The following is a 14059-nucleotide window of genomic DNA, read 5'->3' as shown; positions in this document are numbered from 1 at the left end:
AGAGAACGTTCCAAGGCGGCAGAGGAGGTACCAGCCGAAGGATGCAGTAGCAATAACAGGTTATAGGTTCCTGCGGCGGCCGAGAAAGACTCACCGCATAGGAATCGGGATGCGAGGCGAGGGATGCGGCGGGAAGGCCCCGACGGCTAACGGAAGAGGCTGCAGGGCCGCCTCGGAATGGTCCAAGCATCGGACGCGATTGGGACGACTACCAGTGCCAACCCCTTATCCCGCGATGCGTCCGATACACAGATAGTTCCAAGGCGGCCGAGGAGGCCTCACCGCATATCAATCGGGGGTGCGAGGCGGAGGGATGGGGCGGGAAGGCCCCAACGGCTAGACGGAAGAGGCTTCAGGGCCACCTCGGAATGCTCCAAGCATCGGACGCGCTTGGGGCGACTACCAGTGCCAACCCCTTATCCCGCGATGCGTCCGATACACAGATGGTTCCAAGGCGGCCGAGGAGCCTCACCGCATAGCAATCGGGGGGTGCGAGGCGAGGGATGGGGCGGGAAGGCCCCAACGGCTAGACGGAAGAGGCTTCAGGGCCGCCTCGGAATGGTCCAAGCATCGGACGCGCTTGGGGCGACTACCAGTGGACAACCCCTCATCCGCGATGCGTCCGATACGAAGATGGTTCCAAGGCGGCCGAGGAGCCTCACCGCATAGCAATCGGGGTTGCGAGGTGGGGGGATGCGGCGAGATGGCCCCAACGGCTAGACGGAAGAGGCCACAGGGCCGCGTCGGAATAGTCCAAGCATCGGACGCGCTTGGGGCGACTACCAGTGACAACCCCTTATCCCGCGATGCGTCCGATACGAAGATAGTTCCAAGGGCGGCCGAGGAGCCTCACCGCATAGCAATCCGGGTGCGAGGTGGGGGATGCGGCGAGATGGCCCCAACGGCTAGACGGAAGAGGCTGCAGGGCCGCCTCGGAATAGTCCAAGCATCGGACGCGCTTGGGGCGACTACCAGTGACAAACCCCTTATCCCGCGGATGCTTCCGATACGAAGACAGTTCCAAGGCGGGCCGAGGAGCCTCACCGCATAGCAATGGGGGTGCGAGGTGAGGGATGCGGCGAGATGGCCCCAACGGCTAGACGGAAGAGGCCACAGGGCCGCCTCGGAATAGTCCAAGCATCGGACGGCGCTTTGGGGCGACTACCAGTGACAACCCCTTATCCCGCGATGCATCCGATACGAAGATAGTTCCCAGGCGGCCGAGGAGCCTCACCGCATAGCAATCGGGGTGCGAGGCGAGGGGATGCGGCGAGATGGCCCCAAAGGGTAGACGGAAGAGGCTGCGGGGCCGCCTCGGAATAGTCCAAGCATCGAACGCGCTTGGGCGACTACCACTGCCAACCCCTTATCCCGCGATGCGTCCGATACACAGATAGTTCCGAGGCGGGCCGAGGAGCTGGGGGATGCGGCGAGATGGCCCCAACGGCTAGACGGAAGAGGCTGCAGGGCCGCCTCGGAATAGTCCAAGCATCGGACGCGCTTGGGGGCGACTACCAGTGACAACCCCCTTATCCCGCGATGCGTCCGATACACAGATAGTTCCGAGGCGGCCAAGGAGCCTCACCGCATAGCAATCGTGGTGCGAGGTGGGGGATGCAGCGAGATGGCCCCAACGGCTAGACGGGAAGAGGCTGCAGGGCCGCCTCGGAATGGTCCAAGCATCGGACGCGCTTGGGGCGACTACCACTGCCAACCCCTTATCCCGCGATGCGTCCGATAGCACAGATAGTTCCAAGGCGGCCGAGGAGCCTCACCGAATAGCAATCTGGGTGCGAGGCGAGGGATGCGGCGAGAAAGCCCCACGGCTAGAGGGAGAAGAGGCTTCAGGTCCGCCTCGGAATGGTCCAAGCACTCGGGACGCGCTTGGGCGCGACTACCCAGTGACAACCCTTATCCCGCGACGCGTCCGATACACAGATAGTTCCAAGGCGGCCGAGGAGCCTCACCGCATAGCAATCGGGGTGCGAGGCGAGGGATGCGGCGAGAAGGACCCAACGGCTAGAACGGAAGAGGCTTCAGGGCCGCCTCGGAATGGTCCAAGCAATCGGACGCGCTTGGGGCGACTACCAGTGACAACCCCTTATCCCGCGACGCGTCCGATACACAGATAGTTCCCAAGGCGGCCGAGGAGCCTCACCGCATAGCAATCGGGGGTGCGAGGCGAGGGATGCGGCGAGAAGGACCCAACGGCTAGACGGAAGAGGCTTCAGGTCCGCCTCGGAATGGTCAAGCATCGGACGCGCTTGGGGCGACTACAAGTGACAACCCCTTATCCCGCGACGCTGTCCCGATACACAGATAGTTCCAAGGCGGGCCGAGGAGCCTCACCGCATAGCAATCGGGGGTGCGAGGCGACGGATGCGGCGAGAAGGACCCAACGGCTAGACGGAAGAGGCTTCAGGGCCGCCCTCGGAATGGTCCAAGCATCGGACGCGCTTGGGTAGCGACTACCAGTGACAACCCCTTATCCCGCGATGCGTCCGATACACAGATAGTTCCAAGGCGGCCGAGGAGCCTCACCGCATAGCAATCGGGGTGCGAGGCGAGGGATGCGGTCGAGAAGGACCCAACGGCTAGACGGAGAGAGCTTCAGGGCCGCCTCGGAATGGTCCAAGCATCGGACGCGCTTGGGGCGACTACCAGTGACAACCCCTTTATCCCGCGACGCGTCCGATACACAGAATAGTTCCAAGGCGGCCGAGGAGCCTCACCGCATAGCAATCGGGGGTGCGAGGCGAGGGATGCGGCTGAGAAGGACCCAACGGCTAGACGGAAGAGGCTTCAGGGCGGCCCCTCGGAATGGTCCAAGCATCGGACGCGCTTGGCTTATCCCGCGACGCGTCCGATACACAGATAGTTCCAAGGCGGCCGAGGAGCCTCACCGCATAGCAATCGGGGTGCGAGGCGAGGGATGCGGCGAGAAGGACCCAACGGCTAGACGGAAGAGGCTTCAGGTCCGCCTCGGAATGGTCCAAGCATCGGACGCGCTTGGGGCGACTACCAGTGACAACCCCTTATCCCGCGACGCGTCCGATACACAGATAGTTCCAAGGCGGCCGAGGAGCCTCACCGCATAGCAATCGGGGTGCGAGGCGAGGGATGCGGCGAGAAGGACCCAACGGCTAGACGGAAGAGGCTTCAGGGCCGCCTCGGAATGGTCCAAGCATCGGACGCGCTTGGGGCGACTACCAGTGACAACCCCTTATCCCGCGACGCGTCCGATACACAGATAGTTCCAAGGCGGCCGAGGAGCCTCACCGCATAGCAATCGGGGTGCGAGGCGAGGGATGCGGCGAGAAGGACCCAACGGCTAGACGGAAGAGGCTTCAGGGCCGCCTCGGAATGGTCCAAGCATCGGACGCGCTTGGGGCGACTACCAGTGACAACCCCTTATCCCGCGATGCGTCCGATACACAGATAGTTCCAAGGCGGCCGAGGAGCCTCACCGCATAGCAATCGGGGTGCGAGGCGAGGGATGCGGCGAGAAGGACCCAACGGCTAGACGGAAGAGGCTTCAGGGCCGCCTCGGAATGGTCCAAGCATCGGACGCGCTTGGGGCGACTACCAGTGACAACCCCTTATCCCGCGACGCGTCCGATACACAGATAGTTCCAAGGCGGCCGAGGAGCCTCACCGCATAGCAATCGGGGTGCGAGGCGAGGGATGCGGCGAGAAGGACCCAACGGCTAGACGGAAGAGGCTTCAGGGCCGCCTCGGAATGGTCCAAGCATCGGACGCGCTTGGGGCGACTACCAGTGACAACCCCTTATCCCGCGACGCGTCCGATACACAGATAGTTCCAAGGCGGCCGAGGAGCCTCACCGCATAGCAATCGGGGTGCGAGGCGAGGGATGCGGCGAGAAGGACCCAACGGCTAGACGGAAGAGGCTTCAGGGCCGCCTCGGAATGGTCCAAGCATCGGACGCGCTTGGGGCGACTACCAGTGACAACCCCTTATCCCGCGACGCGTCCGATACACAGATAGTTCCAAGGCGGCCGAGGAGCCTCACCGCATAGCAATCGGGGTGCGAGGCGAGGGATGCGGCGAGAAGGACCCAACGGCTAGACGGAAGAGGCTTCAGGGCCGCCTGGGAATGGTCCATGCATCGCACGCGCTTGGGGCGACTACCAGTGACAACCCCTTATCCCGCGACGCGTCCGATACACAGATAGTTCCAAGGCGGCCGAGGAGCCTCACCGCATAGCAATCGGGGTGCGAGGCGAGGGATGCGGCGAGAAGGACCCAACGGCTAGACGGAAGAGGCTTCAGGGCCGCCTCGGAATGGTCCAAGCATCGGACGCGCTTGGGGCGACTACCAGTGACAACCCCTTATCCCGCGACGCGTCCGATACACAGATAGTTCCAAGGCGGCCGAGGAGCCTCACCGCATAGCAATCGGGGTGCGAGTCGAGGGATGCGGCGAGAAGGACCCAACGGCTAGACGGAAGAGGCTTCAGGGCCGCCTCGGAATGGTCCAAGCATCGGACGCGCTTGGGGCGACTACCAGTGACAACCCCTTATCCCGCGATGCGTCTGATACACAGATAGTTCCAAGGCGGCCGAGGAGCCTCACCGCATAGCAATCGGGGTGCGAGGCAAGGGATGCGGCGAGAAGGACCCAACGGCTAGACGGAAGAGGCTTCAGGGCCGCCTCGGAATGGTCCAAGCATCGGACGCGCTTGGGGCGACTACCGTTGCCAACCCCTTATCCCGCGATGCGTCTGATACACAGATAGTTCCGAGGCGGCCGAGGAGCCTCACCGCATAGCAATCGGGTTGCGAGGCAGATTATTGGGAAGGGAACCCCCTGGGATGCGGCTCAAGCAGTGCCCAAAGGGACTGGAATGCGGAATCACATCGAGAGACCCAAATGCTATACGAGGGCTCAAATCGAATTATCGATTTGGCCACGACATGGACGCATCGGAACGACTACCTTTGCCGAACCACTCGCAATTGCATCCATACCGAAACCAATAGACATTTCCGTTAGAGCCCTCGCATAGCATTCGGGAATCTCGCATGCCCCTCTAAATCGACCAATGCTGGCGCTCAACGAAAATCCGAGCGCTACCACCGTTCGAGCGCCAGCATTGGTCGAGTTAGAGGGGCACGGGGGAGAATGCTCCAGTCAACACCTCCCCTATATAAGTTATTTGTCCGATTCTCGCACAACCGTAGTCTGCCTCGTCGAATCAAACAACGGTCCCAGATTCCGACTTCCGTTCCGTAGAGACCCAAAAGCTAGATGGAGGCTCGCAAGAAAGAGAGTCGGCGCATAGCAATCGGGTTTCTCGAACGTTTAGGGACCGAGCTCACTTGCGGATAGGGCAAAATCCGCCAAGCAACCCAAAAGCTAGACGGGGGCTCGAATCGAATCGCCTAGGCGGCCACAACAACGACGTGTTGGATCGACTACCAGTGCCAAACCATTCAGCAAGACTAGTCTGTGTCGAGGCCGGATAGAGATTCTCAGAGAGCGCCCGTATAGCATTTAGGAGACCTGCCGCGTCCCTCACACTCGACAAATGGTGGTGCACGTTTATAAATCCGAGCGATCCCAACCCTTTCAAGCACCAACATCGGTCGAGATAGAGGGGCACGGAGGGGGCTGCGTGAGACAACACAGTCCCCTATATAAGTTATTTGTCCGATTCTCACACATCCGAAGAATGGTCATCAAATCGGACAACAGCCCAAACTTCCGACTTCCGTCCCAGAAAGCCCAAGAGCTATCTAAAACGTTCATGGCCGGAACTCGATCGCGGCTATACCAGTCCGCCAAGCAACCCAAAAGCTAGACTGGAGCTCTAGTCGAATCACCTCTGTGGCCATTGCAAGGACGTGTTGGAGCGACTACCATTGCCGAACCATTCCGCAGGTCGAGTCCATACCAAGGCCGCATAGAGATTCACGATGAGCTCCTGCATAGCAATCAGGAGACTTGCCGTGTCCATCACAATCGATAAATCCTGGTGCAAGATTTTTGCATCCGAGCGCTCCAACCAGTCGAGCACCAGCATCAATCGACATAAACGGGCACGGGGGGAGGATGCTCGAGAACACTACCTCCCCTATATAAGTTATTTGTCCGATTCTCAAGCAGCCGAAGTCTGGTCATCGAATCGGGTCAAAGACCACAACTTCCGACTTTACCCACAATGCAAGTCATCGAATCGAACATCGGCCCCCGAGTCGGACTCCATGCGTATGTCAGGTCATCGGACCCAAATTCCGCCTTCCTGCGCATGGCGGGCCATCAATATCAACTCGGTCATCGGACCCAAACTCCGCCTTTCTGCGCATGGCACGCCTTCAAATCGGTCATCGGACCCAAATTCCGCCTTCCTGTGCATGGCGGGCCATCAACATCAACTCGGTCATCGGACCCAAATTCCGCCTTTCTGCGCATGGCACGCCATCAACTCGGTCATCGGACCCAAATTCCGCCTTCCTGCGCATGGCAGGTCATCGGACACAAATTCAGACCTCGCCAATATGCCTACGTATCGAATCGGTCATCGGACCCAACTTCCGACTTCATCCATACTGTAGGGTCTTTGAGGTTGGCGCGGTGCGCTCAACCCGGGGAGTCGACCCATCGAAGCATACACCTCCCCTATATAAGCTATTTGTCCGATTCCCACACCTGTGTAGTTTGCACCTCTGACCAGGACATCGACCCCAACTTCCGAACTCGACTGCAACGACGGCACCAGCGCCTTGGTGCGCACCTTGCGACGCACAGTCCCAACATTCGCCTTCCTGCACATGGCAGGTCATCGGACCCAAATTCCGACCTCGCGAGTATGCCTACATATCGAATCGGTCATCGGACACAACTTCCGACTTCATCCATACCGTAGGGTCTTTGAGGTTGGCGCGGTGCGCTCAACCCGGGGAGTCGACCCAACGAAGCATACACCTCCCCTATATAAGCTATTTGTCCGATTCCCACACCTGTGTAGTTTGCACCTCCGATCAGGACATCGACCCCAACTTCCGAACTCGCCTGCAACGACCGAACCAGCGCCTTGGTGCGCACCTTGCAACGCACAGTGCCAACATTCGCCTTCCTGCACATGGCAGGTCATCGGACCCAAATTCCGACCTCGCGAGTATGCCTACATATCGAATCGGTCATCGGACCCAACTTCCGACTTCATCCATACCGTAGGGTCTTTGAGGTTGGCGCGGTGCGCTCAACCCGGGGAGTCGACCCAACGAAGCATACACCTCCCCTATATAAGCTATTTGTCCGATTCCCACACCTGTGTAGCTTGCACCTCCGATCAGGACATCGACCCCAACTTCCGAACTCGACTAAAAAGACCGCACCAGCACCTTGGTGTGCACCTTGCAACGCACAGTGCCAACATTCGCCTTCCTGCACATGGCAGGTCATCGGACCCAAATTCCGACCTCATGAGCATACCTACTAATCGAATCGGTCATCGGACCCAACTTCCGACTTCATCCATACCGTAGGGTCTTTGAGGTTGGCGCGGTGCGCTCAACCTGGGGAGTCGACCCATCGAAGCATACACCTCCCCTATATAAGCTATTTGTCCGATTCCGACACCTGTGTAGTTTGCACCTCCGCTCAGGACATCGACCCCAACTTCCGAACTCGCCTGCAACGACCGAACCAGCGCCTTGGTGCGCACCAAAAGTGCGCACTTTTGGAGGGCACTTTTGTGCGCTCCAAAGGTGCGCACTTTTGGAGGGCACTTTTGTGCGCTCCAAAGGTGCGCACTTTTGGAGGGCACTTTTTGGAGGGCACTTTTGTGCGCTCCAAAGGTGCGCACTTTTGGAGGGCACTTTTTGGAGGGCACTTTTGTGCGCTCCAAAGGTGCGCACTTTTGGAGGGCACTTTTTGGAGGGCACTTTTCTGCGCTCCAAAGGTGCGCACTTTTGGAGGGCACTTTTTGGAGGGCACTTTTCTGCGCTCCAAAGGTGCGCACTTTTGGAGGGCACTTTTTGGAGGGCACTTTTCTGCGCTCCAAAGGTGCGCACTTTTGGAGGGCACTTTTGTGCACTCCAAAGGTGCACACTTTTGGAGGGCACTTTTTGGAGGGCACTTTTCTGCACTCCAAAGGTGCGCACTTTTGGAGGGCACTTTTTGGAGGGCACTTTTGTGCGCTCCAAAGGTGCGCACTTTTGGAGGGCACTTTTTGGAGGGCACTTTTGTGCGCTCCAAAGGTGCGCACTTTTGGAGGGCACTTTTGTGCACTCCAAAGGTGCGCACTTTTGGAGGGCACTTTTCCTGCGCTCCAAAGGTGCACACCTAGGTGAGCACCTTCGACCACACCTTGTAGCACACCAAACTCTGACTTTCGACTTCATCCGCAATGCAGGGTCTTTGAGGTTGGCGCAATGCGCACAACCAGGGGAGTCGACCCATCAAACCCAACACCTCCCCTATATAAGCTATTTGTCTGATTCTCATACATGCGTAGCCTGCAGGAGCAATTAGGACATCGACCCCAACTTTCGGCTTCTAAACGAAAACAAGGTCTTTGAGGTTGGTGTAATGCGAACAACTAGGGGAGTCAACCCATCAAACCCAACACCTCCCCTATATAAGCTATTTGTCTGATTCTCATACATGTGTAGTCTACAGGAGCAATTAGGACATCGACCCCAACTTTTGACTTCTTAACGAAAACAAGGTCTTTGAGGTTGACGTAATGCGCACAACCAGGGGAGTCGACCCATCAAACCCAACACCTCCCCTATATAAGCTATTTGTCCGATTCTCATACATGTGTAGCCTACAGGAGCCATTAGGACATTGACCCCAACTTTTGACTTCTTAACGAAAACAAGGTCTTTGAGGTTGGCGTAATGCGCACAACCAAGGGAGTTGACCCATCAAACCCAACACCTCCCCTATATAAGCTATTTGTCTGATTCTCATACATGTGTAGCCTGCAACAACGATTAGGACATCCACCCCAACTTCTGAATTCGTCTGCGTTGACCGCACCAAAGGTGCACGCCTTGGTGCTCACCAAAATCCGACTTCCGACTTCTTCTGCTATGCGGGGTCTTTGAGGTTGGCGCAGTGCGCACAACCAGGGGAGTCAACCCACCGAATGCAACACCTCCCCTATATAAGCTATTTGTCTGATTCTCATACATGCGTAGACTGCAGCAATGATTAGGACATCCACCCCAACTTTTGACTTCTTAAACAAGACAGGGTCTTTGAAGTTGGTGCAGTGCACACAACCAGGGGAGTCGACCCATCAAACGCAACACCTCCCCTATATAAAGCTATTTGTCCGATTCTCATACGTGTAGTCTGCAGCAGCGATTAGGACATCGACCCCAACTTCCGAATTCGTTTGCATTGACCGCACCAAAGGTGCACGCCTTGGTGTGCACCTTGGAGTGCACTTTGGTGCTCACCTCGGTGCACACTTTGGTGTGCACCTCGGTGTGCACCAAAGGTGCGCACCTTGGAGCGCACCAAAGGTGTACACTTTGGAGCGCACCACATAGGGTCTTTGAGAGGTTGGCGCAGTGCGCACACCAAGGTGGGTGTTGAGGTGCGTGCCGAGGTGGGTGGGTGCTAGGGTGCGCTCCATGGTGGGTGCCAGGGTGGGTGCGTGCTAGGGTGGATTCCAAAGAGGGTCATAGGGTGGGTGCCAAGGTGGGTTGGTGATATAGTGGGTTCAAAGGTGGGTACTAGGGTGGGTTCCAAGGTGGGTCACAAGTTGGGTGCCAGGATGCGTGGGTGTTAGGTTGGGTGCCAAGGTGGGCTCCTGCGTGGGTGGGTGCTAGGGTGGGTTTCAAGGTGGACGCGAGGGCGGGTGCCAAGGTGGGTAACAAGTTGGGTGTTAGGATGGGTGAGTGCTAGAGTGGGTGCCAAGGTGGGTGGGTGCTAAGGTGGATGCCAAGGTGGTTCACAGGGTGGGTGGGTTCTAGGGTGAGTTCCAAGGTGGGTCACAGGTTTAGTGCTAGGGTGCGTGTCAAGGCGGGTGTCGAGGTGCCTGGGTGCTAGGGTGTGGATGCCAATGTGGGTCATAGGGTGGGTACTAGGGTGGGCTGCAATGTGGGTGCCAAGGTGGGTAACATGCTCGGTTGGTTCTAAATTGGGTGTCAGGGTGGGTGTGCACCCACCTTGCCCGAGGTGGGTGCCAAGGTGCCAGTGTGGGTGGGTGCTAAGGTGGATGCCAAGGTGGGTGAGAAGGTGGGTGATAGGTTGAGTGGTAGGATGGGTGGGTGCCAAGATGGGTCACAGGGTGGGTGCAAGGGTGGGTAGGTGCTAGGGTTGGTGTCAGGGTGGGTGGGTGCTAGGTTGGGTTCCAAGGTGGGTGCGAGGGTGAGTGTCAAGGTGGGTCACAGGTTAGGTGCTAGGATGGGTGAGTGCTAGGGTGCAAAGGTGCCAGGGTGGGTGCTAGGATGGGTCGATGCTAGGGTGAGTGGCAAGGTGGGTCCACAAGTGTCAAGGTGGGTGCCGAGGTGGGTGCCAACTTGGGTTCCAAGGTGGGTGCCAAGTGGGCGACTGCTATGGTGGATGCCAAGGTGGGTCACGGGGTGGGTGCCAAGTTGCTAGGTTGTGTTCCAAGGTGGGTGCCAACGTGGCTGCTAGGGTGCGTGGGTTAAAGGGTGTGTCACAACGTGGGTGCCAGGATGGGTGCGCACCCACACTGGCCAAGACGGGTGCAAGGTTGGGTTCCAAGCCCGGTCACAGGCTGGGTGCTAGGATGGGTGGGTGCCAAGGTGGGCACCAGGGTGGGTGCACCCACCCTGGCCAAGGTGGGTCACGGGGTGGGTCCTAGGGTGGGTAACAGGGTGGGTACTAAGGTGCGTGCCAAGGTGGGTCATGGGGTGGGTGCCAAGGTGGGCACCAGGGTGGGTGTGCACCAACCCTAGCCAGGGTAGGTCACGGGGTGGTTGTCGGGGTGGGCGTCAAGGAGCCAAGGTGGGTGGCAAGTAGCCAAGTTGCGTGCCAAGGTGGGTGTCGGGGTGGGTGCCAAGGATCCAAGGTGGGTGCCAAGGAACCAAGGTGGGTGTCTGGGTGGGTGCCGAGGTGGGAGCCAGGGTGGGTCCCAAGGTGAGTGCAAAGGTGGGTGCCAGGGTCAAGGTGAGTGCCAATGTGGGTTCCAAGGTGCCAGGGTCAGGGTGAGTGCCAATGTGGGTTCAAAGGTGCTAAGTTGGGTGCGAGGTTGGGTGCGAGGGTGGGTGGGTGCCAAGGTGTGCTAGGTGGAAGCCCGGGTGGGTCGGCATCCCATGGGTGTCGAGTTGGGTGCCTGATGGGTGCTTCTTGTCAAGTTTTAGTCGTCGGGACTCATTTCGAGCCTTAGAGGTCGTTTCTTGTCCGGTTGCCCTGTCTTCGACCTGGGAACCCAATTTTGGTCCTCGGGTCCCATTTTTTTTTGTCTCGCATCCCACTTTTGGCCTGTGGCCTTTTCGGGGTCGATTCTCGTTTTGGGCATCAGAGCATGTTTCTTCTCCTAAAACCCAATATTTGTTTATTAAGTCTCGGAACACATTTTTGTTCTCGTGGACCCATCATGGGTCTTGGAACGCATTTGTGGTCCTTGGGTCCCATTTTGCATCCCGAAACTTGTGTTTTGGTGCTTGATCCCTATTTTGGGTGCCCACCTTGCACCAAGTGCGCACCCGGGGCAAACCGAGCGCCTTGGTGCACCGGGGCAAGATCGAGCGTGCACCCGAGGCGCCCCGAACATGCACCAAGGTGCACTCGGCCCACATGTGAGCGCAGGTCGTTGCGCCCGAGGTGGTGTGTGGGCACCGCGTTGCAGACGGGACACTGCACGCACACGACGCCCCGTCCAGGTGCACGCACGTAGGCCGGGCCGGGTGCACACCCGACGCCCTAGCAAGGTGCGCGCACCCGGGCAGGGCTCACACTTGGCGAACGGGGCGCACTTCGCGAGGGAGGGTGTGCACCTCGACGGGGGTGGGTGGCCGGGGTGGATTCGCACGTGGGTCGCGGTTTGCTAAGTACACACTGCGACAAGCTCATAACGGGTGCGATCATACCAGCGTTAGTGCACCGGATCCCATCAGAACTCCGCAGTTAAGCGCGCTTGGGCCGGAGTAGTACTGGGATGGGTGACCTCCCGGGAAGTCCCGGTGTTGCACCCTTTCTTAGTTTTTCGCCGGGCGTCGCAATGCTATTTGAATAAACCTTTTGCCCGTTTGCGTTCTCGTCGGGGCCGGGCCGGGCCGGGGTGCGCTGCCCGCACTACCGCGCGCGCGGGGGGCGACACCGAGCGCGCACCCGAGGCGCCCCGAGCACACAGGCCACGGTGCAACCCGGGCGTTGTGCGCGCACCCCGGTGCGCCCGAGGTGCTGCGCGCGCACCCAGGTGAAATCGGTGTGCACCTCGGCCAGTGCGCGCTCGGTCGAGTCGCGCACGTTGGCCAAGGTGCACGGTGATGTTTCTTACTCTAAGGTTCCGCACCAGACGCCCGGGACAGGTGAGCGAAGCTGGGCGGGGCCGGGTGCGCGGCCGGGGCAGGTGCACGCAGCTGGAGAGAGCTTTGGAGCACACCAGAGGTGCGCACCTTGGAGCACACTTCGGAGCGCACCAATGATGCGCTCCATTCAAAAGTTTCCTGAAAAGGCAAAAAAAGTTGAGATTATAGAATTTCCCACTTGAGAGATTGTAAAAAAAAAAAATTTAAAATGAAGGAAACGCGGGTGCCAAGGTGTGCGCGCCCGGGTGCGCAGCCCAGCCAAGGTGTGCGCACCAAGGCGCCCACCCTGGCGAAGGTGCACGCAAGGTGCGCACCCGAGGCAAACCGGACAATTAACCCAACTTTCGACTTCGCGCGCACCTGCGCACCTTGGAGCGCACTTCGGAGCGCTCCTTGGTGCGCACCAATCTTGGGCACCTCGGAGTGCACCATGGCGCCCACCAAGGTGCGCACCCGGGGCAAACCGAGCTCCGACTTCGTGCGCACCTTGGAGCGCACGAAAGGTGCGCACCATGGCGCCCACCAAGGTGCGCAGCCCAGCCAAGGCGTGCGCATCAAGGTGCGCACCCTGGCGAAGGTGCGCACCCGGGGCAAACCGAGCTCCGACTTCGTGCGCACCTTGGAGCGCACAAAGGGTGCGCAACCCAGCCAAGGTGTGCGCACCCCGGGCAAACCGAGCTCCGAATCGTGCGCACCTTGGAGCACACTTCGGAGCCCTCCTTGGTGCGCACCGATGTTGCGCACCTCGGAGCGCACCCGGGGAAAACAATGCAATTAACCCGACTTTCGACTTCGTGGGCACCTCGGAGCGCTCTCGGGTTCGCACCTCGGAGCACACCGAGGTGCGCACCTTTGATGCGCTGCCTTCACCAATTTCCAGAAAAGGCAAGAAAACATTGAGAAGGTGTGCGCACCGAGGTGCCCACCCTGGCGAAGGTGCACGCGAGGTGCGCACCCGGGGCAAACCGGGCTCCGACTTCGTGCACGCCATGCTGCGCACCTTGGAGGGCCATGGTGCGCACCTTGGAGCACACTTCGGAGCGCTCAATGGTGCCCAACCCAGCCAAGGTGCCCACCGCGGCGAAGGTGCACGCGAGGTGCGCACCCGGGGCAAACCGGGCTCCGACTTCGTGCACGCCGCACCTTGGAGCACACTTCGGAGCGCTCCTTGGTGCGCACCAGGGCGCGCAACCCAGCCGAGGTGCCCACCCCGGCGAAGGTGCACGCGGGTGTGCGCACCCGGGGCAAACCGGGCTCCGACTTCGTGCACGCCATGGTGCCCACCGCGGCGAAGGTGCACGCGAGGTGCGCACCCGGGGCAAACCGGGCTCCGACTTCGTGCACGCCGCACCTTGGAGCACACTTCGGAGCGCTCCTTGGTGCGCACCAGGGCGCGCAACCCAGCCGAGGTGCCCACCCCGGCGAAGGTGCACGCGAGGTGCGCACCCGGGGCAAACCGGGCTCCGACTTCGTGCACGCCATGGTGCCCACCGCGGCGAAGGTGCACGCGAGGTGCGCACCCGGGGCAAACCGGGCTCCGACTTCGTGCACGCCGCACCTTGGAGCACACTTCGGAGC

The 14059-nt window shown here is 59.8% G+C and overlaps 1 non-coding gene across 1 annotated transcript; it reads left to right on the top strand.

The window, feature by feature from the left end:
- Positions 1-12026: 12026 nt before the first annotated feature.
- LOC131868598 (5S ribosomal RNA) lies at positions 12027-12145 on the top strand. The gene has a single exon (XR_009367045.1). It is a non-coding gene; the product is annotated as a 5S ribosomal RNA (ribosomal RNA).
- Positions 12146-14059: the final 1914 nt, after the last annotated feature.

The sequence above is a fragment of the Cryptomeria japonica genome, unplaced genomic scaffold (assembly GCF_030272615.1).
Source record: "Cryptomeria japonica unplaced genomic scaffold, Sugi_1.0 HiC_scaffold_210, whole genome shotgun sequence".
In the NCBI taxonomy this organism is placed as follows: Eukaryota; Viridiplantae; Streptophyta; class Pinopsida; order Cupressales; family Cupressaceae; genus Cryptomeria; species Cryptomeria japonica.
The sequence above is the reverse complement of the archived record's forward strand: the minus strand, read 5'-3'. Positions and strand labels throughout refer to the sequence as shown.